Here is a 21,856-nt window from a genome sequence, read left to right as displayed (position 1 = left end):
AGTCTTTATGAACTTATATAGTTACAGGAATTGCATGCATTTCTCTGTATTTTTCTCTGTACATAACAACATATATATTTTTGAAACGGATGCAGAAAACTGAACAAACTAATGCAAAGATGAGTATATAAAATGTATTCAACATACTCCTATTCTCCCACAAAGTTAGTTGTATAACAAAAAAAATTCCATTTGGCAAGTGTAATGGCATATTATGGTTGTGTAATTTGAAATATTACCTCACACCCAGGCTTCTACGGCACTCTCCCATTGGTATAATGCATCCCAATACAGTGAGTTTATTTTTGCTACCCAAACAAGTTTTGCACCCATACATGTGTGTGTGTGTGTGTGTGTGTGTGTGTGTGTGTGTGTGTGTGTGTGTGTGTGTGTGTGTGTGTGTGTGTGTGTGTGTGTGTGTTTAAGTCTTATATATACCCATATATTCTCTCTCTCTCTCTCTCCCTATATATCTATCTATATCTATATATACATATATATATAGAGAGAGAGAGAGTGTATTTTTGAAGTATAATTAGTGGCCCATCTGTCTTATTGTAATTAATATGTAAGAACATTACATCAGTGACATTCAGTTTCCTTCTGTCCCAGCTCCATAGTCATGTTGCCATATGATTCTTATTAAATAAATATACAAAGTGACATATCAATGGAAATTAAGTTCCTTAAAGCGTTATGATGTGCTGATGTAACAAGTCATGAGAAAAAACAGTTGCAAGTTGTTAAATAGGATTTAGCTGTAGCCTTTAGCAGTAGCTGCCTTTGTAATGTACATGAATCATGCCTTGTTGATACTTCGAGTTAGGCAGTCAGTAACCTTTCATACTCAACAGTGATTTAAGTCTATATTGAATTAAGAAAAATAATTTGCATTGTTGAACAGTCGCTATATTTTAAGGTTTAGAAGGCTAATAATTAAAATTCTTATTCGCTATCACACATGTTCTTGTCCGTACATCTTTTTCTGGAAATCTTAGTTCTAATTTGATTTTTATGTAAATTATATAAACTTTTCTAACATGACATGACATGACATGAAGGGAGGGAAAAAATTCAGCGATATCAAGCTGTGCATGCCTTATTCTGATGCACAGCCACCCCTGCACAGTCAGTTGAAATGTTTCATTAGTGAGTTATGTGTTAAGCCTTGCAGCTAATGCAATATTCAGCTTATAGATGTAATGTTTACTGGCTGATTTATAGTGACATCCCAAGGATTTGTCCTTTGGAGTATGTTGGGCAATTTCATATGCCCTAGAAAATCAGAAATGCAAGAAGTCACCTTTCCAGAAATGCCTCACTGACAGACTTATTCAAACAAGCATTTTAATTTTATTTTTAGCTATAATTTTATTTATTTGGTAACATGGTAAACAAATTGGACACAAGTGTGCCTTTTCTAGGGATGACCCAGGAGTATTGTCTGGTTAAGTGAATTGCTCAGAGTCATACAGCAGAGAAATGGAGGTATTATGAATCAAACCCTGTACTTTTAATAGCAGAAAGCATCTCATTATTTGAGATAAGACAGCACACCTTCAATATTTTTCAGATATTTCTATATGAGAATTTCAGTTTCTTAGAATCAAACTGTACGACTAATCAAACATTGCACCTTGGAATCCACATTTAGAACAAGCAATTTCTGTTCAAGATCCATTTAAATGTATAGTATAGCAAGATGCATTTTCATCATTAAGGACATATCCTTTACAATCTGAATACTTGTGCATTCTGTGTTTAATTTGTTTATTTAATGGTCAATTTAATTGATTTGATTTGGAGTTTAGCATAGCTCAGTAACTACTTACAAAAAAATAATTACAAATATAAAAGGAAAACACAAATCCATGTAGAAAATAAAGATGGTTTGTTGAAACGGAAACCAAGGTTGTAGGCATTCGTACCTCCTTGTACTATATGGGAAGTTACTCAACGAAGAGATGTACTTCCAAAACTATTTGCAACATTGGATAAACAGATTTCTAAATCACTGCCTTTATATTTCAAATTTTGCATCTCCAGTGATGTCTTTCACTAATTTAAAATTAACACTGATTTTTTTATGCCCTTTCACTTACAAATGATGAAATCTATCATATTCTTTCTATAGTGCAACCTTATTTCAGGCCTAATGGATCACATTCAGTCTAAGTCATATGGATATGTCAGTGTTGCTCAAGAGTATCAGAAAAGACATGCAGTATCTCCGCGGGACTAACGTGTTTTTTTTATGTCAGTAGCTCAAAATTAGTCTTATCAGGTTTGGCTAGGGGGATATTTCAAGCACTTAGCAGCTGTCTTGATCAAAGATCAATCAATTTCATGTCTCTTTCAATTTATAAATGGCAGCCACTGGATCTCTGTTGCTGTTGCTTTTGCCATAGAATACCTAGACAATAGTAATTCACAGGTAACTTTCTTTATCAGTGGCTCAGAAAGTTGCACCTTTTCCATAAATACTGGGTGATCAGAAAATAGTGGGCGATATTTCAACACTAGGAGTGGAAGCTCATTTCCAAAAGTTGACTATGAAGACCAGCATGCTTGAGGAATGCAGTGGTACAGAGGTTCTATCCCTCAGGTATCTCATTAAAATTAACTCCCATTTGCCTCTCTCCATGAAAGATCATGTGAATATTAATGTTCCAATGGCAACTGATTATTGAAAAGTGGAGGAAATTTCATAGTGTCCTTGCCAAATTTCTAACTTTCAGTATAAATACCATGTGAATGGAAATGATCAGGTTGGATCACAGCACTCTGGTAACTGCCTGGCAAATAAATAAACAGATAATAAATAACCAGGCATATTTTCAGTTTTTTATCCCGATGATTTTTACAACATGGATTAGAAAATGTAAGAATGAGTCAAAACCTGAAAACTAACTTTAGCAAGGGATGTTACAGGTTTAATGATTGTGGCATTTGCTGAATTTTCTACAACAAAGTGTGTGTGTGTGTGTGTGTGTGTGTGTGTGTGTGTGTGTGTGTGTGTGTGTGTGTGTGTGTGTGTGTGTGTGTGTGTGTCTGCTTAGTGGAAACTCAATTAAAATCTGTTTCAGTGGACTACCACTTATTTCTTACCAAGATGGGTGGGTTAGTATATTGTAATTCAGACTCTGGATTGTTTCAGATCAGTTTGAATTCCCACCAAAGTTATTAAAGTTGTGCTCAAGCTCACCAATCAGCTTTGAACCTTCTGCAGCTTGAGCAGAGGCTTGTTGTTGTTGTTGTATCTGCTTCTGCATTCACTGTCACTATCTGTAGCATCTGTAAAAATAAAATTTGCCAGTTTGAACCACTTTGTGTAGTATTATCACAGCTTACTGCACAGTCTAGGCTGACTACTCATAAGATGAAGAAACAAGATGCTTGCATGAAAATTATGCAAACTGTACTGCTGTCTCCTCTTAGATGTATGTTTGCCTCAAAGACCCCAACCCGGGGCCTAAACTCAAGCCATTATTTGTAGAAAGTTCACAGGAATCATTTAAACAGGGAGTCATGACTTGTATTGAACCTTTAGGACTCCATGCTGCCAAACATTTTGATGTTTTATGGAATTCAGTAAACTGAATTCAGGCCTGAAATATTACTAAAGTATAAACTGAGTATTTGTAACAAAACTAAATATATATAATATTAAACCTCAGTTATTAAATAAGCCTGTTGGTTTAATAAGTTGAGATGGTGTTAAGTTTGAAAGCAAATCACTTAATACAAACTACTAATTGCCTCCTCTGAGAGAATACAAACTTGCTGTTTTTGAATAATGCTTTTACCTTTTCTAAAAGAAGAAGGCAAATTTTTATAATATATCCAGTAAGTCCCCTCCCCAAAAATAGAAAAACTGAGCTGCATGCTATGTTATGTAATAACCAAAAATATCCATAAAAGTGTTTAAACTGTTTGTGGCTTGTTTAATCTACTCCATCGATTTAACCATGGTACAGGGCTCACCTTTTGATGTTGTTGGCATAATAACATGTCTTCTCCAAATATCAGTTTTCAAATAGTGTTAATAAAGAACTGAATCCACCAGTGCAAATAGCTCTACCAGGGCAGAGCTTTCACACTGTGTGGTTAAATACCTAACCAGTAACTCAGGCTGTAAAAACCCCCTATGGACTAAATTATGATGAATCCAAATGTTAAAAGTGTAAAACTAATATGTGCTGATAACTAACTTATTCATGATGTGTGAAACCTGTGATCAGTTGCAGATATCAGAACTGCAACAGCAACTTGATGCATTTATGATGAAGATCCAAGATATTTGTTTAATGTTCATAGACTGTTATTAACCTCCAACTTGGTTTATTCACTAATATTTACACAAGAATGAAAGTTACAGTACCATGCATGGCTGACTTAATTAACGTACAGCTTTTTGGTTCACTCTCAAAGGTTAACATCTGTGCTTATTACAGTTTTTTATATGGCAAAGGTATTTGGCTTCATTTAAAGCATGGCCATATACTGTGAGGTCTATTAAACATCTGATCTTTGTTTTTTTTTTTTTTTTTGGGTGGGAGTGCTGATATTTTGGGTTTATATTACGTTATCGAAAACCCATAACATCGAACACCACAACACCAACACACATAGCCCAAACCACAAATACGTCATAGTCGGCCAACACCACCGTGCACTACATACTACATACCCAAACATAATAAATAAAACACATACATACACAAATCAAACCTTACTTCTGACCCTACACTAAACCTTACATACATTACTATCTATGCACCTACCTTAACCCGCACCCTAACCCTAAGGTCCGTAACTATTGCACACTTACCCTACAGATATATACCCAAACAAAACAAATAATCCACACACATACAGTTAACAAAACCCTACTTCTAACCCTACACTAAACCTTACATACATTACCTATCTATGCACTTACCTTAACCCGCACCCTTACCTTAAGTTCCATAACTATTGCACACTTACCTTACAGAGCTATACCACAGACGGGCCAACCATCACACTTTGACATTTTGCGTTTCACGGTTTTGTACGTTTGCCATTACCATAGTTTGCGTTTTACGTGCCGGTCTTCTGGTGTTCGATGTTACCAGGATTCGATAACATAATATAGACCCGATATTTTTGCCCTGACTTTCTGAATTTTTACTCATAAGGGTTCAAATGTATATACTGATATGTGTCATGAGTGCAAGCTATTCAGCCATACTTAGCTTCATAAGTTCACAGCATAAAAATATTGTGTTGTATTTGAAATCAGAAGTAGCACTCTTATTTAAGTGCAAGCACAAAAACATGTACTTCCCAGATGTAATGGGGTTTGGTTCTGAGATAGCATCCTCAGGAGTCTTTTTGTAGTCATAGCCCAACAGAGTGGAACCTATTGACTAAATACTGATGAGTTCTTAAATACCGTATGAGTTGACTATCCTGGTGGCTACATAGATTGTAATTCAACACACTGACTTTTGTCATTTGTCACAGTTTTAGTGTAGATAACTATATTTTTAAGCATTGCATTGTGACAAAATGTAAAACTATGAGACCATAAGTAAAATAAAACAAATAAACCTGTGACCTTTTTCCCCCTGTCCACCACTAATACAGTCTCACTCTGATCTTGCCACACCCAAAAATGAAATGCCTCATTATGCAATATATAGGGTCTATATTAGAATGCCGAAACCTCACTTATGCGAATCCCAAAAGGCCAACACATACACAGCGAACCGCAAGAACACTGAACATCCTTAAGTGCGAAATTCAAAATATCGAATTGCCATAGATGGCCAACTCCACCGCCCGCTACGTACTGCCTACCCAAACAAAATAAATATGAATGTATTACTATATATGCACTTACCTTATCCCGCACCCTAACCCTAAGGTCAGTAACTGTTGCACATTTACATTAGGGACCTATACCGGATAAGGGAATCTCCTACTGACGTTTTACCTCACTAAACATAGTGTGGACAAGTATGGCAATTCGGTATTTTAAATTTCGCGCTTAAGGACGTTTGGTGTTCATGAGGTTTGTTGTTTATGTGTCGGCCTTTCAGGATTCGTGTAAGTGAGGTTTTGTCATTCTAATATAGACCCCACTATATAGGTTCATATTCATTTATGATCACTGGAATGCTTTGCTCTTCAACAAACTCAGATAAGCCTATTTCACCTATCTTAGCTTTATACAAACTATGGAAAATATCAGCATTAACGCTATATATATTCATAGACAAAATGTCATAATGGCTGTAAGGCTTAAGAATTACATGAACTCTATGCAATAAATCTTGATGTCACAAGTTACTTAGCTGGTTTCTTGTGTAACAATTTTGAATGCATGGAGGGTGTCTGACTTAATGCCTCTGTGTAAATATTGACTTATTAATTCAAAAGCAAACCCAAACTCAGATAAGTGATCACAACAACCAAAAACCAAGATCCATAAGTGACAAGATTGCTGACCAATGTCTTTTAGTGAAACTGAGTATTTTCATCTCACCTTTATTCAGAAGTATCTAATATAAGTGAGACAAAGGTGCTCTGTTTCACTAGAAGACATTTGGTCAGCCTTCCCTTCTTTTATAAATACTGACTTAAAATGCATTATAGTTGTACCAGTTAAATTGTTAAATGTGGTCCATTAAAGGTTTATTTGTACTGGTAAAGCCTTTAAAGCATATATTCAGAAGATGTTTCAGAATTTCACTTACTACACATTGGCAGTTATATTGTTTCAAATCAACTTGTCAAGGAAAAAAAAGGTTGTTTATTTAATAGCAAAAGACCATAAAATAAAGTGCACAAGGATGAAGTAGTAAAATTTATATTGTACAACTTAATTTTTCCACATTCTACGTAGCATTCCTCTAGCAAGCCACTGGTTTTAAGGGTTTAAAAGAATAATTTACGTATTTATTTTCTAAGCCCAAAAGTCATAATTCTTTAAAGTACTACAGCCAGCGTTCTATACTATTGCATATATGATGGAAAGTAATAAAGAGTGCTTTAAAATGTATGAAGCAGAGAAATGTATTGCTACTGGAAGTCTGATGTGGAGCTTTCAAAAACAGGTTTGCAAAATCGTTAATAACATGATAAGCAGAAGTTTTATGATATTAAATTGTAAAAATTAAACTGATGCCTTCCAAGACATTACAGTGGTATCTGTAGCACAGTCATAGCCTGGCAACTGAAGTGCATTAGAAAAAAATGAAAATGTTGCCATACAGAAAGCACACTGATATGGAAAGTGCAGGTTGTGAGTCGTTTTCTTCTGTATATAACATAATAGATGGTATCTCCACAGCGTGTAAGATTTTTTTCTTATGTTTACAATGTTTGTACCTAAAAGAACTAAATCATTTTCTGCATTATACCGTATACAAATACTTACATTGTTAGTCATAAACAAAATAAATAGTATCCTCAAGCCTTGAAGCCCACTCCTCAGACATAAGCACAGTAAGATGGCCTGTGCAACCACTTTATTTGCATGGCGTACTGCAATTGCAACTTTCTGAAACCATCAAAACAATAACAACAGACAGCTCATGCATAAACAGTAATAAATTAAGCTCTGAGGCCAGTTTTCCAGACAGTTCCTTGCTAGGCAGTGTGACAGGCAGCTCCAAATGGCTTGTCCTGCCCCCAAGCTAAGTGGCATACCCACAGGGCCCCCTTGGCAAGCATGACAATAACTCTAGCACAGCATTGTAGACTGCTCACTTACCTTGTCATAAACAGCAATAAACTAGTCCAGGAAATGAAGGGGTGTTATTATAGAGAAGGCCACACAGTCACTCCATTAGGAACAAGGGAGGGGAAAGGGGAAAAGCTTGCCAGATGCTCTGCTAATTTTTGCAGTATTTGCTCTCCAGCTCTGAACTAAACCTTGTCCCCTTACCAACAGCTGTTATGGGGGGAAATATATCTGTGTAAGGCAATCAGCATGTGCAGTCATTTTTAATAGCATCTAACTTCACAAGGCTAAATGGACCTCCAAGTCTATTTATGTGAGCAACACTAATGTACTATGCCTGCATTACTACTCACAGTGTGATGATAAAAGTCATTATTAGGATTTCACTAGTTTTTTGTACCATGTGAACATGAACAAGGCATGCATCAGGGGGCACCCTCCTGTTTATTTTTTTAGACTAGACTTATTGAATGTGAAGTATACCTCCCAGAGAATCCATTTTGCCTGTTGTACCCAGTAGGCTAGGTGGCAGTTCGTGTTTCTGGTATGTTACATACATGCTGACATAGCATAGCAGTTATAAATATATATGTGCTTATAGTGACAAACATAACTCTGTGCTAGTCACATGGTTTTGAAAAGAAAAACTATTTTTCTAGTGTTAGAGGGGCCACTCATGGTAGGTGAAATAAACTATGGCACTGCCATAACAAATCTTACAGCCTTTTATTTCTGTTTCTTTCAATGTATGTATTACGTATCCAAGTATTTGTTTATGTATGTAGGCATTTATTTAGTCATTTATTGTGTTTGTTGACCTGGGTAAGTGGGCTGGTGTTGGAACCTCTTTCAGCCAAGGGCCAGGAACAGAAGCACAGTGATTTACAAAGTTAATATGATTTCCAGTATAAATTAATATATTTGTACAAGTTGTTATAGTTTTTAACATTACGAATTATGACATTTAACATTACAGTAAAAGGTTATATAACATCCATTATTTATGTTGGAATACAGTTCTGCTTCAACTTACATGTCAATACAGCACCATGCAGGTAAACAAAACAAAAATAAAAGTATCACAGAGAAAAAGACAGCGGTAGGGTGTCATTTGTGTTAAGCAGGTAGGAAGAGAAGGAGGGGGTGAATGATGAGAAAAGGAGGAAAGCTTGTGAGTGCAGGCCTTTTATATGTACATGTTCACATAGTTTGATTCCTGAAATGACTTCAAGGCATTTAGACAATTTGCAATCTGGGAATTTTGAGACAGAGTAGAAAGCTTAGCCATTGTCTAAGAAACAGGAGCATTGTATGAATCTTTTAGGTATTCATATGGAAATTTAATCTGGAATGATCTATAATCCAGAACTTTCTGAGGGAACTTTTTCCCATTAGTAAAATCAATTTTGATAAAGCTCCTTTCACTGACTACAGGATTAAACAGGTGTGTAACTAAGGTCATATTACTGCTTCTTTGACTTCCTAAGGAGTATAGAGAGTGCTTTACTTGTGGAGTTGCTCCTAAGGAAGGGCAGTAATGTTGTAGATCTAGATAGAATGGAAAGTTGGCTCGCTTTCTGTAGTGAGATGCCATGATGCTCATTGAGAGGTGCTGGAATAACATACCTGCAGATGGTGTTGGTAACAGGATGAGATGGGAATTCTGAGCAGACTGCAGTCTGAGTATGGGAAGCCATATTCAAGTATTATTATCAGTACATTCTTTTCAATGGCTCTCTTGCCTTCAGAGTTGAGATGGTTACAGATAGAGTCAGTAACTCTTAAGATGTCTAACCACTTTCCTAACAATGCTCTTGGTATGAGTTTTGAGAGTTGGGGTGGGATATAGTATGCCCAAGGTATTTATATTCTTGTATTGATTTTAGAGTGATGTCACTGGAGGTATTAGTTTTCAGAAGGCCTGAGTTTGTGCTTTTAGGCTGTTTTAGCCCTTTTTAGAGTATATAGCGTTGTGCCATAAAACTGCAGAATTCTTGATGTTGTTTGTGGAGCAGTGCTGTTGCTGAACCTAAGTCACATATGACCATTCTGATTTAAGGAGGGGTGTGCTTAAGACATACAACATGATGTCTAAATTACTGTAAAAACATAGACTTGAAAACATTGGGAAAATTCCGTGGGGAAAGATCTGATCATTATCCAAATTGTATGAATATTCCTTTGTTCCTTTTTACAGGACACTGTCAAGAATTGTATTAATGATGAAACTACTGTAGTGTGCTGGGACCACACTTGTATCAGCATCCTAATCTTCTCAACACCAATGTTAGAACATACTCAATTACTATGGTACGTAAATTAATTGAATTATTTAGTAAATTGCCAAAATGTTAAAAAGTAGTAGATCACAGATGATGCTTTCAGTCTTTCAAGATTGAGTAGATTCTATTTGGCAAGTTAAGGGTCTGTTTCCACAGTGCAACTAAAAACTATGCATTGCTAAAGTAATTTATGAGGCTTCACCTTCTTGTACCTTTCTTGGATTACACATTATGTCATTTGTATTTTTCTGTAAGAGACAAAGAACTTGTTATCAAAGACAGCCTACACTATCATATTCATAAGAACTAGGCTGGGGGGGGGGGGTAACTAGGCTGTGGAACATATTTTATATGGTAGATTTCTAGTGCATAATTAAATCTAGTGATAACTAATAACTATCAGTATACCCTTGGTCATGCCCAAAGTCTAAAATAAATGATGTGTATTCCTAAAACATTGTAAACTGTTTGCTGAGAGAGAGGTATTTTTCATATATTCTGTAGCAGTGTGAACCAGACTGCTGTATTCTCTGAAAGCATTACTTCATACAAAATCAGGCAAAAGCTTTTTGCTATTACCATCATTTTAAACAGGTACATATTTAATATCAGTATAATAGTATTAAAAGCTGAATGGGTTTTCATTTTCATATTTCTGAATTAATTTCTTTCAACAAATTCTAATGCTGATAATTTTTAATTGGTTCTAAAGTGTTTTTAGGGCTGCAGTTATGCATGACCCATTAGACACTGGTCACATCCACAAGCAATTATTTTACACCAACTGTGTGTAATACTCTTGAATGACTAATGCACATCACTGGCAACATTTTAAACTCTTCACATAAGCAAGTACAGATTTAATTCTGGCTTTATGACTTCCATAAGCATCACCAGTCATCAAATTCCTGTTATGAGTTAGTTAAATTTTAACATCAATACCTTTCAGTATCAGTTTTCTCTTAAAAGAAGTAGCCTTCATAATTTGTCCAACTGGTTATTGTGTATGATAGCATAACTGTACTATAAAAACTGCAATCATTTTTAACCCCCTTACTTGATCTATTTATCACTGTCTTCTTATGCTGAACAGGGGCATCCTATAAAATAAATAAATGAGAATGGAATAGACAGTGTGGCTGTTATTTATTTATTTAACATTTGTTTACTGGGAAGGTCTGACTGGGACAGAGCCCATTTTCAGCACAAGCCTGGGGAGAAACACTCCATATGCATGTCTTTCTAATGGTTATGATTAGCAGTAATGTTGTGATGGCTTTCTATGGATAGGTGTTATTGTTCTGGCTAATTAACAGATCATCCAAGACTATATTAGCCCGAATAAAACAGTTGTTAAATGTTAAAAATGAGCAGTTCTGCAAAAACTTTTTTTTTTCTACACTAGTCTAAGTTAGTCATAAGGAGAAAAATCTAATTCTGACTTTACACAATCTTTCAAAATACAGTGACCACAGTAAGTCTAAAATAAGTCAATCCACCCATAAGTCTCCTAAAAATATTCCATTCATTCACCTCTATTGTACTAGGCAAGTAGAGGATAGAAGTAAATTGCCTGAACTTCCTTCCCTACCAGACACACATTTCATGCATATCAATAAACAATTTGGAGTTAACAGTAAATTGCCAAACCAGAAAGTCCACATACTACCCATCTTTGGAACATGGGAGAAAATGTGAGTACCCAGAAAAAAAACACATGAACACATGAAAGCCATGCAGAGATGGCACATGGAATGTACCACAGTTGAGAAATGAACTGGAGAACTTTTTGCTCTTAGGTGACCATGGCATTTACTGTGTCACTGTGCTGATCTCTGATAAACCCCTAAACTTACATTTTTCCCCTTAAGTTTCTTATTTTTGAAACTGTTATTTTCTTTTGAGTTGCATACCACTTTTTAATGAGGGCATATTAGCAGGTGGGAGCTCTCTTTTTTCACTTGTCCTCATTAAACCATTGTTCCAGACCTCTCATGCTGTGCTCTTGGCCATGGCTTTATAAAACAATGTACAGTATTTCAAATAATATCTCTTGCAATGTTTCTAGCACTCAGTTTATAGTGAGATGCCACTATAAGAAAATTTAGTGTAACTACTGCACACTTTTTCTAAATATACTCCAAAGCCTGAACTTCTCATACATGCGGTGCCCTTAAAGCCAATTAATTAATGATTTACTTGTGATTTATAATACAATGTGCTCATATTACGGTCACTCCATTGTATTGTATGTGGTGGCCAGAATTACCCTGTCACAGCTTATATACAAAGCTTCATGCTCACCTTGCTGAACAGGTATGACAGATTTTAATGTTACTCATTCTTTGTTGTACTAGAAATAGGGTCACACAAGTGTTCTATGACTGCCATATAATCTTGTAAGTTACTTTTGACAGTCGTAATTTCATTGTATAGCCAGCAATTTCCAAAGCTTGAAAATAAGGTATGTGCATGTACAAAACCGAAATACACATAAAATATGCAAACACTCTCTGTACAAACACTTTTTAACAGGTAGATAGGTAAGTGCATGGATGGATGAAGCATTTGCACATAAATATGCAAATATCCCATCCATCCATGTGGTATTTTCAGTATAACAATCACTGCTGGGTGATTTTATTTATTTAACATTTGTTGACTGGGAAGGTCTAAGATAGAGCCTTTTTTCAGCAGAAGCCTGGGGAGAGAAGTGCCAGATGCATGTCTTTGGAATGTGGGAGGAAACGTACACAAATGGAGGGATGACATGCAGACTCCACACAGAAGGCACCCCAGCTGAGAATCGAACCAAATAACTTCATCCTGTGAGGCAACAATGTTAACTGCTGCACTACTGCACTGCCAATTTTCATGATAGTGCCCTAAACACAAGCCAGATCATGAGGCACAATGAAATTATATCCTGAAGTGTTATGTAATGTTATTTTCCATCTTGTGTCTATTGTAAGTTAAAAATGGTATTAAATTCCCATGAGGTTAAGACTATCTGAGATGGTGAATACCTTAGCAGCATGTTTACAGCAGCTCATGTCATCTGACAGCTCTTGAAGTGGTTTATGTAAACTGGTCTAATTGAAATTTTCCATTTTACAGGTCACTGTTAGTTTATAATACTGTATTTCTTAGAAGCTAAGAATATGATCAAACTGATAATCTTTGCCAAAATTTCCATTAACACAATGCTATTCTTTAACATTTTGATTGAGATTTTTATTGAACACCACAGCAAGACAAATCGTCCCACAATAGTCATAACATTTATACTGTTACTGTGACTCATATGAAACAATAAATGTTCAGGTTTCTTATTTAACCAAAAGGAATCTGTCTAGCTTGTGTACTTAAAGAGGGACAGCCAAGCTATGTCAATTTTTTTTTTATTTCATCCATACCTCCAGATTTTCACAGAATGTTCAGATTTTTGCCTCACATGTTTGTTCTATTACTCATAAAATTTGTGGTAAATTACTGGGATGACCTGAGGAATGAAGTCAATAAATAATGGCATACATTTCAGTTTCAGACTTCAAATTCTTCAGAAAATGTACGTTAACACAAACCCTGTTACTGTAGCAACTTTCTAAGTTTATAAGAGCAATATTTAACATTTGTCCCTATTTTTGGGGTCTTTGCCCCCCCTCCCCCATTTTATCAGGCTTTGTCCAGATTTCTTACACTAAGAGGTTGAGAGGTATGATTTCATCTCATATGCTCTCTTTTTTTGTGTATCGCTTTTTTGGTCTACTATGCATAGTGGGCTTTGTCTTTAATTTTTTAATCTGATTTCAGAAAATGCACCATGTAGGCCATCATTTTCACAGGGTGTGATTTGCAAATTGAGGATTATATAGTCATCAATAAGCTGTAATGATAATCCCTATTAAGTCAGTGATCCAGAAAATGTAGTCCTAAAGGAATCTTCTTGACTTATAAATGAAGGTGTTTGGTGAACTCTGCTAAGCCACAACAAAGCTTTGTGCATAGCTAATTGTTTTAGTGTGCCATCACATAGAGGAACCAGATCCTGAAGTTACATTAGACTGGAGGCACACACTACAGAAAATTATATATTTAATTAGGTTTTATGTCTAGATTTGTCTCAAAGAGCAAGCAGTTTACATTGTCTTCCTAGTTATTCACTTTTAATGTCAGCATGCTTAAGAAATGCCATCAGCTATTGTTCCTTAGCTAAATCTTGTCGCTAAGCACAATATTTTCTGAATCCTGTCCCATTTTGTTTTTTTTTGTTTTATTTATATATATATATATACAAATATTTGCTTAACAAATGATGTATGCATTTGATCTACTATGTAGAGTACTAACAGCTGTTTTTACCTTCTGGGAGAGATCTTTATGTAGTATTCTCCAACCCTGTTAAGATCTACAAGCTGTTCTATCTGTAGGTCCCATCTCAATTATGTGCAGAGTTGCATTATGTCTACATATCTATGAGTATAAAAAGCTGTATAGGGCTACCACATATTTATTGCTTTTAAAGTGGCCTTAGGTCTCTGCACTGTGCACACACTGACTTCAGCTACTTATGCAAAATAATGAATGGCTCTTTTCAGAAAAAGTCACCAAACAGTAACAGTTAAAAATTCAAAGCCTTATCTCTTCGCCATATTTATGCTTCCATCCTTCATAAAGAATCATTTTGGAATGTTTCCGTTATAATTTTATCACATTTATTTATACATCCTTAGTTCATCTGTATTTACAGAAGACACCATTAATATAAACTGAACTCTGTAATTGTCTTTTGAATGACTAGTCAGATCTGAAAGCTTCACCTGTCAGTATGTATCAGACTTGCAGACAGCCACTCTGTTTCTATCACAGTACTTTTTTTGCAGGCCAGTGCCAACTATAAACATTTCATAAAGAGAGCTATTCTGATATTGGCTTAGCAGTGAGCATTTCCCCCTTTTTATGGCTGCATCACACAGCCTACAGACATTTTCAAAACTGACAGGAAAGTACAGATCATGAAACAGGTGTCATGCCTTATGAATGGAGAACAGCAACAGTCATCCCTTTACACAAAGGTGGGCCATCTGTAAACTACAGACCCATAAGTCTCACTAGTCTTATATGCAAAATCATGGAAAGAATTATCACGGAAAGGATCAGTAATGATATAGTACACCTCCAGACACTGGGCCCACCCCAGTTTAGTTTCATCAAGAGCAGGTCATGGCTATTCAACCTGGCCAAGCAATTTGACACAATACCTCACTCAGGCATTGTTAACAAACTCAGGAAATTAGGTACAAAACTGTATGTCAGTTGGTGGATAGCCAACTGGCTAACAGACATGACCCAGGAAGTTAGAACTGGGAAGTCCACCTCTGCAAAGAGGCCAGTCACAAGTGCAGTACCCCAGGGATCGGTCCTTGGACCACTCCTTTTTGTGCTTTACTTCTATGAAGTCAAGGCCAGTGTCAGTGGTCACTGGCTGACGAAATTTGCAGATGATTGCAAATTACGAGCTGTCATTGAATCCCACACCAACATAAATGTTCTCCAGGAAGGGCTGACACAGATAAACAGCCCAGTGTCAGTGCCATGGACTAAAACTAAATGGCAAGAAATGCATAAGAGTATCCTTCAGGAAGTCATCCACCCCTGGTAACTATAATAATGACAACATACTCCTTAGAGTTGACCCGGTAGTCAGAGACTTAGGGACACACATAGACAGTAATCTAGCCTTTGAACATTACGTGTCTACAGTAATGAGGAAATGATTCGATTTTGTGCAACTTATGTATAACAAATAACAAATAATAATTTAATAATAATAATAATAATAATATTTAATAATAATAATAATAATAATAATAATATTAATAATATTATTTAATAATAATAATTTATATAACAAATGTATGGCATCTAGGTGCAAGAAAGCCATTGTTCCACTACATTTGGCATTCTACAGACCTATCATAGTGTACAATGCCCCCTTTGGTATCTAACTAACCAATTATATCCAACAATTGGAACATCCATAGAGGTTCCTCACTAAAAGAATACAGGGCATAAGTAACATAGCCTATGCAGACCGCCTCATGGCCCTATCCTTGTATTCTGTCTCCTACAGGCTGTTGAGGGGATATGTATGTCTGGCATAGACCCCACTCTGATAGACCACCTGCATATCTGCAAAACAAAAAGTACCAGAATTACCTATTCTAAAGATGTAAATCTTGCCTGTGATATAAATAGGATCTGCCAGAGTGACAGTTATATATCTCAGAGACTACCTCATCTCTGAAACAGGCTCCCCATCCATGTGAAGCAGAGCTCCTCGCTAACCCAATTCAAGTGTAACTTGGACAATTGGATGGGGAACAGGAAATTCATCCCTGGCTTGGCACCTGTGTCTCTAATGGACACAGGCAGCCTGTGAATGGTTATCTCCCAGGCCCCTGCTTGTAAATGTGTAATCTGCTAAGCTTCTGCTTAAACTTATCAAGGCTACTAGAACTTGTCAGAGATTTGGGGTACATGGCTATGCTTAAAAATTCCCTTGCAGTCATTAGCCTAGTAAATACCTATGAACTTATAACCATTTCTTTACAAGTTTTCTTTATCATGACTTCATTTGCTATTCAATAGTGAGTAAACCATCAACCTTTAAAAATGCAGACATTTTATTCTAATCCTTGAAAAAACGTTTTCACTTACATAGTAGTCTTCCTATACAGGCAGCAGTATTACAAGTATGCCAGTCACCCTAGTTTAGTGTAATACAGCCACAATTGAGAAGCCAGTAACATCAACAGTAAGCTCAGCCACATGCCACACACCTTTCGTACTCGTTTAGATTCTAGAAACAGCTATGAACAAATTGCATTACAGGCAACAGAACCTGACTCTGAGAAGTCATAGAATAGTCATAGTACTTTAGGCAGTACATTGTTGTACTTATACAAACTAAGGATTAACCCATCAGACCAACATAGAGTTTCCTAATATTACTTAGCAGCCTCAATAACACATTGTTAATTTTGATATATTTTGAGTACGTTCCACTAATCACATTCTAGCAAGCTTCTATAAAAGATTTACAGTCTCCTTACGCTGTACTGCTGAATTCCTCATCTGAGTTACCACTGCCATAGTAGTACATGGAACAAAGCATTGGCCTTTTTTTGAACAGAGCTTTCAAACTGTTCTTATAACTACCTGATGAAAAGGTGAGTTAATTCTCCAAGAACGAAACAGCAGTGCAACCCAGGCTGCACAGGTAGGTTAAGTTGTGCTTCTCTGCTGTTTAGTAATTCATACTTACACCATGTAACACAACAGTTAATTAAAAGGTAATGTGTGTGACTATGACCTGCTGATATGGGCAATTAGAACAACTGCTGCACTGGGCACTGTGCCAACCTGCACTAGTAGATAGAACAGGAACATACAAGACACAGACACAGACAGACAAATACACTCACACAGAGATGTATACACACACAAATACAACACACATGCATGCATACACACAGATATGCACACATACACATGCACACTTGCATGCATGTGCTCACAGAAAAGTGCACATATACACACACACACACACACACACTGAGTAAAGTTTAATATAATGCATTCATTTCTCTCAGAAAGCAAATTATTCTAAATAAACCCAAGATTACACTGTTCAAAACCTTGTCTGTGATACATGCCTTCTAAATATTGGGACATAAGCACTCTTAGGGTATGGCATAAGGCATTTATATCTCCCCTTTCATCTTCCAGAAGCATACACATTAGCATTAATTTAAATTAGAAAGATATTTATGTGCCTGTGAAATGTTTCTGCCTTTGTTCATTGGTCTTACCAGTGACAAGAAAAGCTATTGTTTTGTACCACAACTATGGTATTAACTTCCCCTTATATGTTTTCCCCAGCAGAAAAAATAAATAAACTTCAAATAGTCCCTAACAAAAAAGTTTACATTTCCACTACTGGCTTCCAGCCTTTAGCACTCTTCTCATCTCTGAAAATAGGAGTCTAGATGCAGATAAATAGGAGTACCAGAGTCCTCCTGTTTCAACACCTTTGAAGATTGGATTTATTGAGATGGGGTTTCTATCTGATATGCAGCATATCCTCTTTGCACTACAGATTATATGATGCCTGCTGGGTTATGCCTCTCTTTGGAGTCTATATTTCAGTTCCTGCTGCTCTAAAATGGGGAGTGACTGTGAATAAACTTACCACAAAAGTAGTACCCATTAGGGGGTGGGGGCTTTGCAGTGCTCTTTGCAATGTAGGCCACTTGAAATGAGCCATACATATATTAAACTCTAATATGGGAAATTATTTCCGGAAATACCTTCTTATTGCAGACTTACTGGTTTGCAGTGTAAAGGCCTGCTTAAGAGATTGCATTTGAACATGTTACAGTGATAAACAGATTCCCCATTCAGAATGTGCACACTTAAATCAATAGATTATTTCCTCTTTTTATACATAATTGCACTAAAACTGTTTTGAAATGTTAATTGATTTGCCTCTGCTTCTAGCAAGTAAAATTTCAGCCACAACAAGCAGCATGTTAGCACATGGAAACCCAAAAAGTAGAACAAAGCCAAGCAAATCCACCACTAGGAAGACAAAGCTAGTAGAAGAAGTAAATCCTTTATTTTGGAAAAACACAACCAACGTAAAACAAGCGCTTTCACTCGGTTGATACCGTGCTTTTTCAAGTTAACAGCGTAATACAATTAGCTTGAATATATAGGAAGCATATACCCACGTGTTTGAGTAAATTGAAATAATTAACTCAATTTGTTCAAAAATTGTTGAACGGCATAATATGCCCAAAAAGATTAGAAATGTAAACAAATGTTATTAAAAAATGTTGTTTAAAAATATGTGTATTAAATAAGTAAATACATTTATGTGCACACGTAGCAATTACAATAACAAGATGATCCTGTTCGTTAAAAATCTAAATAATCAATTCAAAAAATAAAACTGTTAAAATGTTACAGCATTAAAATCTTTTCAAATGCTGAATTATTGAAAGTATGATGTCTTATATAAAAAGAGAATAAAAATAATAATATATATATAATAATGTTCACCAAAAGCATTATATGAATACAGTAATAATAATCGCATTGTAAAAACTCATAATTACCAAAAATTACCTGTGTGACATTTTAGTACATCAGTTTTACAATCTAATGCAAGTCAACCAAAGAATGGTATTATAATCGGGCCATTCTCAACTTAAGGACACTACTGATGTTTATGTTATCATTAAGGCCAGATGGTTTACCAGCATCAAGCCTCAACTGCCATAAAAGTTCTCTATACTCCAAAGTAGTCTCCCAGTCACCACCTCTAGCATCTGGTGCCACTTGTTCAAGCACCATAAACTTAAGCTCCATACTAGGGCAAAAAGTAAAATGCTTGAAAAAGGCATTAGTTTCCCTTTCCTTAGAGATGTCATAAAGATGTTCATAGATTCTCTTTCTAAGAGGTATTTCAGTTTTTCCTACATAAAGCACATGACAACAGAACTGCTCAATATTCCACAATTCATAAAACAACTCTGAATTGATGTTTTGTACCAAATAAACATGAATACATTATTAGGCTATCATTCTGTATTGCTATTTTTATATTTCAAAACAAATGTAAATATTATACATTACACTCTGCTTAATTGTCAGTTTGCTTGGTGTTTGTCCACTGGAATGTATACACTCCATTTTTCTATGTAATTATTCTGAACTGTTCTGTTATTGCTTACATTTCTGCATTTTTTATTTGTGAAATGGTTTGTAGTTCACCGAGGCTAAACCTGTAATTTGTCAAAATTGATCAGTGTACTACAGAGGTAAACAAATATATAAATAAATATTTAGCTCAATGACATGCCCACATATCACCATTGCTTACAGCCCTATATTTGCCAGATAGTTATACATTTTTACTGTGTAAATCCTAAACAAGTCGTCAAACCATTTATCTACAGATTGTGTGCATTATTAAACCAGCCATCCATTTGGAAGGCATAACCATTAGCTCAGCCATGGTTAAGTTTAAAAATGAAACTATTAAGCTATATACACTAAAATTAAACAACTTCTGAGCAAGTTCCTGAGGTTATAATTGGTATGAAAGTGCTAAATGTTTCAATAAAGAGCCATTGGATCTTACTTGTGTTTTTCCTTTGCTTGTGCACCACAGGAATTAATTTGTTATTGTTTTTCTGTGTTCCTGGTCATTTGTTTTACTATTTGTTGATAACTTAACATTGCTGGTATTATCTCCAAGTGTCTGCCTCTGCCATAGGTGGGATGGGAAATAGACATGGAAACGTGGATAGGAGCTCCATGCAGTTTCATATATGCTGTCAAATATGTCAGAGGGACTTTTGTGATATCCTACCTAAGCAGGACCTCTGATATTCTTCACATGACTGCATGCAATGTCAGTTAGTTCCAGGCCTATCCTCCAAAGACAGAATTAATGGCAATCTGCTTTGCAGGTACAGCTTTCTTCATCACTGGAGTAGTGTCATACTGCAGAAAAAGATACCCTTCATTCCTCCGAGAATGGACAAGCTAATAAATTGCTGAATTTATGGGTAATTTTCTGGAGTGATTTTCAACTTGGCTGAGTTAATGTGTCTGTCCAGGATCAACTAGGGTCAATTCAACAGGAGGCAGAGCATACAGAGAAAACCTGAGATTTGCTGTTGTACCAGAGAAACTGAAAGGAACAGACTGTATTAATTTTATGAATGCCCACATAAGTAGCTGGACTGGTATCCCATGGCAGAATTTGTTAACTGAAAGGGCATTAGTGAATTTGCTGCAAATAGATCCTGACAAGATGAATAAGCTGCTAAGGATAGCTGGCCTGGGCACCATGTTTTTGTTTCTAATGCAGTGCTGGTGACATGTCATATGTCATCAATAGATGTAGAAGAAGGTATAGAAAACATTATGTAACCAAAAGGTTAGTGAAAAAGAGCTATATTTGCCTGATCTGCAGTGTCATTTTTATTATACAATGGGTGATATATATTTGTCTTGCTCTGACAAAATATCATATTTATTATACATTTAATAAGATGATTGGGAATGTTAACATACCTCAAAAGCAGAACACATGAAGATTTCCAAGTCTGAATAAAATTCAGTTACTGGCTAGTAAATACACTGCCTGGATGCCAGCAAAAAGAAATTTAGAGAATCTGAAAGAAAATCAACTGGAAAAGGTGAAGAGAAAAGACTGACCAGAAAGAATCCTGAGGCTGTTCAGCAAAAAACAGTTCAAACTTCAGCTTTGGTACAATAGATTGTTTCCAGTGATATAGAAGAAAAAATAAATCAAATGTACTCAGAGGTAATCAAAATAAATGAAACACTGAATAAGTATATTAACTAAAATAACAAAAGGCTGGAAAATATCAGAGGTTAAAATGAAGAAAAGGCTGGCTGAGTATGAGACTTTTGTCAAGAACAGCTGTTTCAAAAATGGTAGAGAAAGAAGGCAGAGCATGCAGAGAAAACATGAGATTTTCTGCTATACCAGAGAAACTGTAAGGAACATACTGTAAAATGTTATGAATGCCTAAATAGACAACTGGACTCCACAGTAGGATTTCTTAATTGAGAGAGCACATCAAGTGTATGCTGCAAACCTGGCAATGAGAAAGCAGCCAAGATTGCTATCAGTAAAACTACAGTCATACCAGCATAAAGAGTTGCTCCTGACAAAACAGTGGCAGAAAGAAAACATATTAAAACTGGAGACAGTAGACTGTTTATGGAAAATGGTTAT

The 21,856-nt window shown here is 35.9% G+C and overlaps 1 protein-coding gene across 3 annotated transcripts in view; it reads left to right on the top strand.

Annotated features, from left to right (window-relative positions):
- LOC122813499 (leucine-rich repeat-containing protein 7-like) overlaps positions 1-21,856 on the top strand; it is a 2,638,896-nt gene that overhangs the window by 403,405 nt on the left and 2,213,635 nt on the right. The window contains exon 3 of one of the 3 annotated variants that reach the window (XM_044085844.1): positions 9,930-10,042. The exons of the other annotated variants lie outside the window; for them this stretch is intronic. The gene's annotated coding sequence lies outside the window, so the exon portion shown is untranslated. The remainder of the gene's footprint in view (positions 1-9,929; positions 10,043-21,856) is intronic. 3 annotated transcript variants of the gene reach the window in all.

This window comes from Protopterus annectens, chromosome 10.part0 (assembly GCF_019279795.1).
Source record: "Protopterus annectens isolate FY-2018-M chromosome 10.part0, PAN1.0, whole genome shotgun sequence".
NCBI classification, from domain to species: domain Eukaryota; kingdom Metazoa; phylum Chordata; order Ceratodontiformes; family Protopteridae; genus Protopterus; species Protopterus annectens.
Note: the sequence above shows the minus strand (reverse complement) of the source record. Positions and strands in the feature narration are given on the sequence as shown.